This window comes from Ranitomeya variabilis, chromosome 5, assembly GCF_051348905.1.
Source record: "Ranitomeya variabilis isolate aRanVar5 chromosome 5, aRanVar5.hap1, whole genome shotgun sequence".
NCBI classification, from domain to species: domain Eukaryota; kingdom Metazoa; phylum Chordata; class Amphibia; order Anura; family Dendrobatidae; genus Ranitomeya; species Ranitomeya variabilis.
In genome coordinates this window covers 380,683,854-380,697,316 of record NC_135236.1, presented here as the reverse complement: position 1 = coordinate 380,697,316, position 13,463 = coordinate 380,683,854, and positions in this window count along the sequence as shown.

Sequence of the window (13,463 nt, the reverse complement as noted above, 5' to 3'; positions counted from 1 at the left end):
TTACAGCACGACTCCTACTGGTATTTCTCCTTGTTGCGTTGATCTCATTTCTCACTCAGCACAATATACCTCGCTTCTTGTCCTTTCTTAGGGTACCGCCGCGACCAAGTGCAGGCGCGGTCCCGTAATGTTCTCTCTGGTTGCTAGGCCTCTGTCAGGATCCCACCCCTGACAGGGACCCCTCTGAATCTTCCCCCTACAACACCCTCTGCCACAAGGTGTTGCCTGGTTCCAACCCAGTCAGCTTTCTGATCTAACTTCCTATCTAACCCCCAGTTTTACCAGACTGTGAGGAGTGGCCTAATGCATAGTGCCCTTAGCTCCCCCTGGAGGCCAGACTGTGAAATGTATTGGTGTCTGTGATACCTGGTCAGATGAACTCCTTAACTCCATCAGTGCCATCAGACGTAACATAGCCCCCCTTAGCGGCGGAGCTCCAGTACTGCAACGACCAGGACTCTGGGGCGCTGCAATTCCGTTCAGAGATGCGAGATCAATGAGCGCCGGGAGCATCGCCTTCGTGAAAGTCTATGTTTCTACTGTGGCCAGTCTGACCACTTCTTGATCAATTGTCCTAAGTGTCCTAGACGGCCTTACAAGGTGCTAGCAGCAATAGGGGAGTATGACAACTGTGATGATGAATCGGACATATCTGAATGTAGCTGGCCTTTAAACGCTGTATTCCATTCACTTTCTATGACTTCACCCCCCAAGGAGCTGAAGGAAAAGAACTCTCACTGTTCTCTCCCTATTAAGATCCTGTGTTCAGGACAGTGGATTACCAGTTCAGCTATGATTGACTCTGGTGCAGGTGGCAATTTTGATGAATATCGCATTTGCCAAGGAACATGGTATTAAAATTCAGCAAAGAGCCTCTCCAATTACCATGGAAACAGTGGATGTGTCACCTTTAATCTCTGGGCCTATGGATCAGGAGACCGTACCCCTTGAAATTTTGTTGGAGCCTAATCATCAGGAGTGTTGTGAACTCCGTTTTCAGGCTCCCTCTTGTGGTCACAGATGGTATTGTGTAACTTTGGTTTTTTGGCTCCCCCTGGTGGTTTGGTTTATTATCCTGCGGGTCTGCGGGATCAGCTGCCTCGTTATTCACCAGGGAGGCTCCTATTTAGCTCTGCTTCACTTCCACTTGTTGCCGGCTGTCAATGTATTCAGTGCTATTCTGATTACTCCTGATTATCTCGTTTTCTGCCTCTTCAGGATAAGCTAAGTTCTGTTTGAATATTTTTTGCTCATCTGCCTGCAATATGATTTCTGTGTATGATGAGTCTAGTCCAGCTTGCTAATATGTGATTTCTTTTTGCTGGTAAGCTCTGGGGTACGGAGTTGCTTCCCCCGCACCGTTAGTTGGTGCGGGGGCTCGAGCAATCTCTGCGTGGATATTTTGAATAGGGTTTTTTTATTGACCGCACAGTTCCCTTCCTATTTTCTGCTATCTAGTATTAGCGGGCCTCATTTGCTAAATCTGATTTCAACTCTGCGTTTGTGATTTCCCCTTAACTCACCGTTAATATTTGTGGGGGGCTATTCTATATCTTTGGGGTCATTCCACTGAGGCAAGTGAGAACTTACTTTCCCTCCAGGAATAGTCAGTTTCTCAGGCCGTGACGAGACGTCTAGGATTTTTTAGGTAACGTTCCACGGCTGCCTATAGTTGTTTGCGGATAGGATCAGGTTGCGGTCAATCTAGTTACCACTTCCCCAGAGCTAGTAGTCTGTTCAGTTACTTAGCTAGTCCGACCTGCGATCCTTGCCACTAGGATCATAACACAGGAGCAACTTTCTTTCTTGCTAATTTCTTCTCCTCATTTTCCTGTGATTTTAGGCATTCCTTGGCTGGGTTCTCAGAACCCAATTATCAACTGGGAGACAAAGGAGATTATCTTTCCAACAAGGAGCAACTCAGCGTTAACAGAAGCTGTCCCTGAGTCCACGGCTACGGAACCACATGTACAGGTATTTTCTTTACCTCCAGCATATAAAGAGTTCTCTGACCTCTGTGACAAGAAGAATGCAGATCAGCTTCCTCCACACAGGCATTATGACTGATCCATTGAGTTGCTTCCTGGGGAAGATATTCCTTTTGGTCACGTATACCCTTTGGCGGCACCTGAGCTTCAAGCCCTAAAGGAGTATATTGATGAAAATCTGGCCAAAGGCTTCATACGTCCTTCTTCCTCACCAGCAGGGGCACCCATTTTTTTGTAAAGAAGAAGGATGGGACCCTGAGACCCTTTGTTGACTATCGGGAACTCAATAAGGTAACCGTACGAAACCGTTACCCTTTGCCTCTGATTCCCGAATTACTGGAAAGAGTCCGCCATGCTAAGGTCTTCTCTAGCTGGATCTTTGTGGGGCTTATAATTTGGTGCATATTCGTCCAGGGGATGAGTGGAAGACAGCATTCAGATGCTGGTATGGACACTTTGAATCTCTTGTGATGCCCTTCGGGCTTTGTAACGCCCCTGCAGCATTTCAACACCTAGTTAATGACATCTTCAGAGATTTGTTGGACCAGTTTGTGGTGATCTATTTGGACGATATACTAATCTTTTCTGACTCTCTACAGGAACATGAAGAACATGTCAAAACTGTTTTAAGACGTCTGAAAGAGAACCAACTGTATATCAAGCCGGAGAAATGCGAGTTCCATCGTTCTGAGATACAGTTCTTGGGTTATATCATCTCTTCCCAGGGGCTGAACATGGAATCTGGTAAGATTCAGGCTATCCTTGACTGGCCGGCACCCAAGAACGTTAAGGAGGTCCAACGTTTTATTGGTTTTGCAAATTTCTACAGACGCTTCATTCGAAATTTTTCTGATATTGTCCATCCCATTACTTCCTTGACAAAGAAGGAAAAGCCCTTTAAGTGCTCATCACAGGCTCAAGAAGCTTTTGATCGGCTGAAGATCTGTTTCACATCAGCACCGCTGTTGATACACCCAGATCCAACACATCCTTTCATTGTGGAGGTGGATGCTTCTGATAATGCTTTGGGGGCTATTCTCTCCCAAAGAACTGGAGAGAAGGGTCTGCTACATCCTTGTGCTTTCTTTTCCGGTAGACTAACCAAAGCAGAGAAGAATTATGATGTGGGAGACAAGGAATTGCTGGCTATTATTGCGGCTTTTAAAGAATGGAGGCATCATCTGCAAGGAGCTGTACAACAGATCATAGTGCTAACTGACCATCGCAATCTAGAGTTCCTTAGATCCGCTAGATGTCTTTCTCCTCGTCAGGCTCGGTACTTATTCTTAAATCAATTTAACTTTGTTATCTCGTACCGTCCAGGTTCTCATAATGGGAAGGCTGATGCTTTATCCCGAATCCATGCTGCGGATTCCGTACCTGGAGCCCCGTCCAAGACCATTCTATCTGATGCCAATTCCATCAGAGTTATCCACGATCAGGACTTGTGGAAGGAGTGCAGGGAGGCCTATGAAGGTGATGTATTTCTGGCCAACCCACCTGTGGATATTAATCTTGTCTTTAAGGGTGGCATGTGGTTCAGAGATCGACGTATCTACGTCCCGGAAGTCGTCCGTCTGCAGATCCTCAAGTTGGTACATGACTCCAATAATAACACAGGTCAACAAAAAAAAAAATTTTTTCTGGTGTCCAAAATATTTTAATGAATTTGGGGTATTTTTGGGGTGCTGATTCTGAATATGCTATCAGTTTTGCCAGATTGGCTCAAGTTTTTGACATTTTTGGTATCTTATTTATAGCACTTGTTGGTAAATGCGACGCATCATCTCATTAATTTCTTTGGATTAGTACTTGAACTGAGCAGTTCTCAATATAGTTTTGTGTTAATTAGTGTTCTAAAAGTTTGTTCATAGCTTGATTTTTGCACTAACTTTATGTTGTTGTCTGTTTTCCAGTGAAAAGCATGAACTCATCAAAAAGAAGTTGTCTTAACGATCCAGACTCATTCTGTTACATTTGTGGTGAATACACACTGCCAAAACATAGAAGAAACATAACAGACTTCGTAAAAAAAGTGTATTTTGCCTATTTTGGGGTTATGCTTGGGGACCAAGACAAGTTTTGGGCACCACACATAGTGTGCAAAGCATGTATCGAATTATTACGAAAATGGAGCAAAGGACAAAGAAAAAGCTTCAAATTTGGTGTTCCAATGGTGTGGAGAGAGCCAAAAAATCATCATGATGACTGTTATTTCTGTGCAGTGCAAGTGCAAGGATTCAATAAGCATAAGAAACGAAAATGGGAGTAACATGGAATCTGCAAGAAGGCCTGTCCCTCATTGTGAAGATGTGCCTGTACCTGTGTTTACCATAAATAACAGTCATCATGATGATTTTTTGGCTCTCTCCACACCATTGGAACACCAAATTTGAAGCTTTTTCTTTGTCCTTTGCTCCATTTTCGTAATAATTCGATACATGCTTTGCACACTATGTGTGGTGCCCAAAACTTGTCTTGGTCCCCAAGCATAACCCCAAAATAGGCAAAATACACTTTTTTTTTACGAAGTCTGTTATGTTTCTTCTATGTTTTGGCAGTGTGTATTCACCACAAATGTAACAGAATGAGTCTGGATCGTTAAGACAACTTCTTCTTGATGAGTTCATGCTTTTCACTGGAAAACAGACAACAACATAAAGTTAGTGCAAAAATCAAGCTATGAACAAACTTTTAGAACACTAATTAACACAAAACTATATTGAGAACTGCTCAGTTCAAGTACTAATCCAAAGAAATTAATGAGATGATGCGTCGCATTTACCAACAAGTGCTATAAATAAGATACCAAAAATCTCAAAAACTTGAGCCAATCTGGCAAAACTGATGACATATTCAGAATCAGCACCCCAAAAATACCCTAAATTCGATGAAATATCTTTGGCACCAAAAATGCTGTTGACCAGTGTAATAAATCACTTGGCACTCAGAGGGTTTTTTTTAAAGATGAAAGGTGAACATCCCATTTATTTGTGCATCCAGTTCAAAGATTTAAACGTTTTCGGTCAAATCACAAGACCTTCATCAGAAATATCCTTTACAAAACTGAAATACAGGCAAAAGACATCAAATACAGATTTAGAGACAATCCTTCATATGATGCACAAGGGAAAGAATGGTATTTGTAGTGACTTTATAAAAAAAAAATTCATCCATCATGTGATACAGACAAAGTGAACAACCGTGACAGTCAGAATTAATCCAGGATGGTGTTCCGTGAGTCGTGATGATATCTGAATCAAAAGCTGACGCTGTGAATATTGGTAAGGAAAAAACGGCTAGCAAGAGACAAAACATAGTAACATGGAGTTTGAGCCCTGTAGAAGGACTCCAAATGTGAACGAGGTCGATAAGGCCTGAAGGATACTGGGTGCAATAATGATCCGGGTGCTGGAATACAGTGCAGTATACAGAGGTGCCTAATAGTGACCTAAAATGAAGATGTGATATGTAGGTTATTATATCCGTAGGTAACAGATTATGGAAAACATGTGTAAGCCCAGAGCGATGCAAAGAGCCATTGAGACAGAACACAGTTGCCTACACCCGATAATATTTATCATAAGTACTGCAGGATATACAAGTAAAAAAACAAGACAGGAGACAGGTGAAAATAGGGACTGGAGAGTAAACGGACTCAACCTGTTATAAGCCAAAAGAAAGCCATATACTAACCCCTCTAAATTCCTGATGTGATGCTACGGACTACACTGCTACAGCTGTAACCACAATAAGAGTAAAAACGAGAACCAAATGGAAAAATGAAAACTACAATAAAATGTTAAAATAACTACCTGGAAGCAATATAACAAGGGAGTATGTGAGCCTAGGTAGCCCGGGATGGAGAGTGCACCTGGAGCGTCTAAGAGGAGATATAAGTGTGTTAAAACTAATAAGGCCCATAAGCTGGTGAGGCACTGGGTTCAGGCCAAACTATACCTCAGAGATCCTGGATCAATCAACTTGAGGGGAAGCGCTGAAGAAGAGGCGTATGTACGCCGATATGGATGGCGCTGAGGAGAGAAGCACACAAATAAAAGCTCCCATAAGTATCCTGTGTATGATTTAAAGGCCAGGGTCGGGGCTGTGTGGTCCTCCCAATACCTTGAAATACCAGGTCCGTGGCGCCGTGTAGGGTGCTCCCAGGGGCTGCTGAATTGTGCCGGTGCTTCCGGGTATAAAAGTGTTATGATAGGGTCTCGTGACCCGTCGCGTCACCGTGGTCATGTGATCGCGGCGTCCTAAAGCCGCGCATGCGCACCAGAGCCCAGAAGAGCTCACTTGACTAAATCAAAAGGGGGAGATGTGTACAAGGAGCGCTCTATGTGCATAGCGCATACGGGGATGAACTGCTCATCCAGAGCGCAATGAGCTGAATTCATGGTCCAGCTGACCTTGGCTGAGGCTAATGTTAGAATTACAAACTATTAACCCCTGGATAGAAAATGGTATATCAGGGGAAAAGTGGATAAGCCCCGGAGGAAAGAAAGATTAAAAGAGAAAAAGTAAAATGATAACAAGGATGTAAGTGGAGAGACCAACCATACTAAAAGTCCTATAGCGGTGCCTATATACTGTACCATGAAAAAGTGCCATATAACGACCCCAGTGTCACATGCGTGCCGTGAAGCTAACGGTTCTATGAGAAAACAAAACACAATTAAAATTTGCGAGCATAACATATTCATACATGTAAACATAGCCTGTCTAACAATGCATATTAATAGAACATTTTACAAAAAAGCTGCTACGTCAAAATCCCTATTAAGTCCCTTAGGCTCAAGGGTCTGTAAGGTAAAAATCCAGAATGCTTCCCTTCTTTTAAGTGTTTTTATGCGATTCTGGCCTCTTCTTAGGGGGTCTATCTGCTCGAGTACCTGGAACCGAAGTTGGGAAATATTATGATTTTTTTCAATGAAGTGGTGGGGGAGAGGAAGATGAGTTTTTTTGCACCGAATGGTGGACTTATGTTGGGACACCCTGTCTCGAACAGCCTGCGTGGTTTCTCCCACATAGGCGAGGCCATATGGGCACTTACTGACATAAATCACAAACGTGGATTCGCAAGTGTAAAAGCCTTTAATTGGTAGAGCTTTGCCTGTTTGTGGGTGAAACACTGCAGAACCCTTTTGAACATTGTTGCACTGTAGGCAGTTTAAGCATGGGAAGGTACCCTGTCTCTGAGTTTGGAGGAAAGTTTGACGTGCGAGGGTTGTTTCTGGGCCTATATCCGCTTTTACCAGCCTGTCCTTCAGATTTTTGGCCCGTCTGAAGCATGCAAGAAATGGTGATTTGAATTCTGGAATGAGGGGATAGCTTTTTGTCAATAAGTTCCAATGTCTCCTGATGGTAGATTGTACCATACCAGAAAAGGGATGGAAGGTAGTAACAAAAGGAATTCTCTTACTACCTTTATTGGATTTACCCTGGGATATATTGAGTTTGGCTTTAGTAAGTACCCCCTGTGGGTAACCCCTATTAGAAAATTTACCCTCCATCTCTGATAATCCTATTTTCTTGAGGTTATCATTGGAGACAATCCGGTCCACCCTTTGAAATTGGGATTTAGGGATGGAATTTTTTGTTGAAGGGGGGTGACAACTGCTGAAATGAAGTAGACCATTACGGTCCGTGGGTTTAGTGAACAAATCTAAGGCAAGTGAACCCCCCTCCTGCTTATAGATCAGGGTGTCCAGAAAGCTAATGCGATTCGTGTCGTGCTGTATGGTGAATTTCAACTCAGGCCAGATGTTATTTATGTGACTATCAAATGTCAAAAGTGACTCGATGGGTCCATCCCAGATGCAAAAAATGTCATCAATGTATCTCCGCCAGATTTTGCAATGTTCCATGAACAGTGGATGGGAATAGACATAATCCTTTTCAAAGGCTGCCATGTAGGCCACCGCGAAGGGGGGCGCTACATTCGAGCCCATAGCTGTGCCCTGCTGCTGGACATAGTAGGAATCCTGGAACATGAAGTAATTCTCTTTCAGTACCATATTAGGAAGGTCAGCACAAAAATGACGGATTTTGATATCAACCCCTGCTTCACTCAGAAGCCTATCCGTAGCCTGTAACCCCTTCTCATGCGTTATAGACGTATATAAACTGTTAACGTTGATCACTTGGGACGTTAACAGTTTATATACGTCCATAACGCATGAGAAGGGGTTACAGGCTACGGATAGGCTTCTGAGTGAAGCAGGGGTTGATATTAAAATCCGTCATTTTTGTGCTGACCTTCTTAATATGGTACTGAAAGAGAATTACTTCATGTTCCAGGATTCCTACTATGTCCAGCAGCAGGGCACAGCTATGGGCTCGAATGTAGCGCCCCCGTTCGCGGTGGCCTACATGGCAGCCTTTGAAAAGGATTATGTCTATTCCCATCCACTGTTCATGGAACATTGCAAAATCTGGCGGAGATACATTGATGACATTTTTTGCATCTGGGATGGACCCATCGAGTCACTTTTGACATTTGATAGTCACATAAATAACATCTGGCCTGAGTTGAAATTCACCATACAGCACGACACGAATCGCATTAGCTTTCTGGACACCCTGATCTATAAGCAGGAGGGGGGTTCACTTGCCTTAGATTTGTTCACTAAACCCACGGACCGTAATGGTCTACTTCATTTCAGCAGTTGTCACCCCCCTTCAACAAAAAATTCCATCCCTAAATCCCAATTTCAAAGGGTGGACCGGATTGTCTCCAATGATAACCTCAAGAAAATAGGATTATCAGAGATGGAGGGTAAATTTTCTAATAGGGGTTACCCACAGGGGGTACTTACTAAAGCCAAACTCAATATATCCCAGGGTAAATCCAATAAAGGTAGTAAGAGAATTCCTTTTGTTACTACCTTCCATCCCTTTTCTGGTATGGTACAATCTACCATCAGGAGACATTGGAACTTATTGACAAAAAGCTATCCCCTCATTCCAGAATTCAAATCACCATTTCTTGCATGCTTCAGACGGGCCAAAAATCTGAAGGACAGGCTGGTAAAAGCGGATATAGGCCCAGAAACAACCCTCGCACGTCAAACTTTCCTCCAAACTCAGAGACAGGGTACCTTCCCATGCTTAAACTGCCTACAGTGCAACAATGTTCAAAAGGATTCTGCAGTGTTTCACCCACAAACAGGCAAAGCTCTACCAATTAAAGGCTTTTACACTTGCGAATCCACGTTTGTGATTTATATCAGTAAGTGCCCATATGGCCTCGCCTATGTGGGAGAAACCACGCAGGCTGTTCGAGACAGGGTGTCCCAACATAAGTCCACCATTCGGTGCAAAAAAACTCATCTTCCTCTCCCCCACCACTTCATTGAAAAAAATCATAATATTTCCCAACTTCGGTTCCAGGTACTCGAGCAGATAGACCCCCTAAGAAGAGGCCAGAATCGCATAAAAACACTTAAAAGAAGGGAAGCATTCTGGATTTTTACCTTACAGACCCTTGAGCCTAAGGGACTTAATAGGGATTTTGACGTAGCAGCTTTTTTGTAAAATGTTCTATTAATATGCATTGTTAGACAGGCTATGTTTACATGTATGAATATGTTATGCTCGCAAATTTTAATTGTGTTTTGTTTTCTCATAGAACCGTTAGCTTCACGGCACGCATGTGACACTGGGGTCGTTATATGGCACTTTTTCATGGTACAGTATATAGGCACCGCTATAGGACTTTTAGTATGGTTGGTCTCTCCACTTACATCCTTGTTATCATTTTACTTTTTCTCTTTTAATCTTTCTTTCCTCCGGGGCTTATCCACTTTTCCCCTGATATACCATTTTCTATCCAGGGGTTAATAGTTTGTAATTCTAACATTAGCCTCAGCCAAGGTCAGCTGGACCATGAATTCAGCTCATTGCGCTCTGGATGAGCAGTTCATCCCCGTATGCGCTATGCACATAGAGCGCTCCTTGTACACATCTCCCCCTTTTGATTTAGTCAAGTGAGCTCTTCTGGGCTCTGGTGCGCATGCGCGGCTTTAGGACGCCGCGATCACATGACCACGGTGACGCGACGGGTCACGAGACCCTATCATAACACTTTTATACCCGGAAGCACCGGCACAATACAGCAGCCCCTGGGAGCACCCAACACGGCGCCACGGACCTGGTATTTCAAGGTATTGGGAGGACCACACAGCCCTGACCCTGGCCTGTAAATCATACACAGGATACTTATGGAAGCTTTTATTTGTGTGCTTCTCTCCTCAGCGCCATCCATATCGGCGTACATACGCCTTTTCTTCAGCGCTTCCCCTCAAGTTGATTGATCCAGGATCTCTGAGGTATAGTTTGGCCTGAACCCAGTGCCTCACCAGCTTATGGGCCTTATTAGTTTTAATACACTTATATCTCCTCTTAGACGCTCCAGGTGCACTCTCCATCCCGGGCTACCTAGGCTCACATACTCCCTTGTTATATTGCTTCCAGGTAGTTATTTTAACATTTTATTGTAGTTTTCATTTTTCCATTTGGTTCTCGTTTTTACTCTTATTGTGGTTACAGCTGTAGCAGTGTAGTCCGTAGCATCACATCAGGAATTTAGAGGGGTTACTATACGGCTTTCTTTTAGCTTATAACAGGTTGAGTCCGTTTACTCTCCAGTCCCTATTTTCACCTGTCTCCTGTCTTGTTTTTTTACTTGTATATCCTGCAGTACTTATGATAAATATTATCGGGTGTAGGCAACTGTGTTCTGTCTCAATGGCTCTTTGCATCGCTCTGGGCTTACACATGTTTTCCATAATCTGTTACCTACGGATATAATAACCTACATATCACATCTTCATTTTAGGTCACTATTAGGCACCTCTGTATACTGCACTGTATTCCAGCACCCGGATCATTATTGCACCCAGTATCCTTCAGGCCTTATCGACCTCGTTCACATTTGGAGTCCTTCTACAGGGCTCAAACTCCATGTTACTATGTTTTGTCTCTTGCTAGCCGTTTTTTCCTTACCAATATTCACAGCGTCAGCTTTTGATTCAGAGATCATCACGACTCACGGAACACCATCCTGGATTAATTCTGACCGTCACGGTTGTTCACTTTGTCTGTATCACATGATGGATGAATTTTTTTTTTATAAAGTCACTACAAATACCATTCTTTCCCTTGTGCATCATATGAAGGATTGTCTCTAAATCTGTATTTGATGTCTTTTGCCTGTATTTCAGTTTTGTAAAGGATATTTCTGATGAAGGTCTTGTGATTTGACCGAAAACGTTTAAATCTTTGAACTGGATGCACAAATAAATGGGATGTTCACCTTTCATCTTGAAAAAAACCCTCTGAGTGCCAAGTGATTTATTATTATTGATGTGACGGGCTGGAAACCTGACTTGTGCACCACACAGGATCCTTGAGTGCCGTGGTTTTTGTCTTAAGGTACATGACTCCAAGTCGGCTGGTCACAGGGGGGTACAGAAGACACAAGTGTTCCTGAGCCAATTCTTTTGGTGGCACCACTTGTGTAAAGATACAGTGAACTTGGTTATACAGAATGTCTTTCGGTTGCATGGGGTGCCGGATGAGATCATCTCTGACCGTGGAGTACAGTTCACTTCAAGATTCTGGAAGGGGTTTTGCTCTGCACTCAATATTAATGTCTGTCTCTCTTCTGCTTATCATCCCCAGACAAATGGTCAGACTGAGCGTACCAACCAGACGCTGGAACAATATCTAAGATGCTATGTCAGCCATCTCCAGGATGATTGGTTGGAGTTGTTGCCGTTAGCCGAATTTTTCATATAATAATTCTCAGAGCGCCTCCACTAAATTTACACCTTTCTTTGCCAATCTGGGTTATCATCCGTGTATTTTACCTAGGTCTCCAATTAATTCTCAGTGGAGGAAAGGCTGACTGCGATGAGACAAAATCTGGAGGTTCTGAAGGAATCCCTGACCACGGCTCAAGAACATTATAAGAGATCGGCTGACAGATTCCGTAAACCTGCACCCATGTTCAAGGTAGGAGACTCCGTGTGGTTAGCAACTAAGAATCTGAAGTTAAACGTTCCTTCACAAAAACTTGGACAGAAATTCATTGGCCCTTTCAAGATCAACGTTATTGTGAGCTCTGTGGCCTGCCGGCTGAAGCTACCTAGGACCTAATACCTTCCAGGGATGTGTTGTGCCATCTCCGCAGCCTGTGTTGATTGATGTTCAAGAACAATTTGTGGTGGAGGAAATTATTGATTCCAGGATTCGCAAGAATCGGCTCCAATATCTGATAAGATGGCAGGGATATCCCCCTGAGGAAGACTCTTGGGAACCTGTGGAAAACATCAATGCCCAACAGAAGATTTCTCGTTTTCATCAGAGATTCCCTGAGAAACCAGGTCCAGGATCGTCCTGAGGTTGCTTCTAAAGAGGGAGTAATGTCAGGACTCTGAACATTTTTCACCTTTTGTGCATTACTGCCCTTTTCCAACATGGCGTCTTTGGTCTCATGTGCACTTGTCTTCCTGCTATAAAACTCCACCCCAGCCTTCAGTCTGTGCTAGATTATTCTGCTTTGCCTCCAGCTCTTGATTACTCCTTGGCCTTGCACCTGCACCTGCTCCTGTGAACCTGTGTTGGAGACCCTGCCACTCTGCTCTGAGTTCCTGCTGCATACACCAGTGTTCAGTAATCCTCCTTCATCTGCTGCTCGTGTTACTTCCATCTGCATTTGTTGGACATGTAAGCTGTTTGCTGCTCTGCAAAACCTGAGACTATTAACCAGGCCTCCCTGGTTGAGCTAAGATATGATTTGAACTCCTTATAGCATATCTACCTGTATCTGGACTAAGTCACCGTGCGATAATGTAGACTTTACCACCTATAAAACTGTGTCCTGTTGTCTTGTTCCACGCAAAGAGTCTCCTGAATTATCCCCTATAATTATTACACCCGCACTGCTCCCAGCTCCGGTATCAGCAGCTGCAGTCTGCCCGCCCGACACACAGCAGGTACGCGATGATATGACGTCATCACACACCCGCAGTGTCAGAGGCAGAGCGGGGAATGATGCTCTCTCCTCCATCATTGCATTCAACTGTACTGGCATCATAGAGGGTGAGTCAGCGCTGAGGGGGGAGTTGGAGCTGGTTAGCAGCCCACTACTGCCACCAGCCCTTGTGGCATTTGCCAGAATTGCCCAATGTCCAGTCCGGCCCTGATACCAACTGAAGTGGAATGGTGGAAGTGAGCACACAATCACAGTGGTGTCATGATCCAGGCTGGGTTTTGGTCTTGTCTCTCCTTTCCCAGTCTGGTCATGTCAGGGGTTAACCTTTTCTGCCTTGTTCCTGTGTCCGGTCTGCTATATCTCTGTGCTGCATCCTGTGTGCAGTGCCAGTTGTATTGCTTGCTTTCGGCATGCTAGCTGGCTCTGGTGAGTTCCTGATCTGTCCTGCTGTGTTCATCTTACCCGACCCG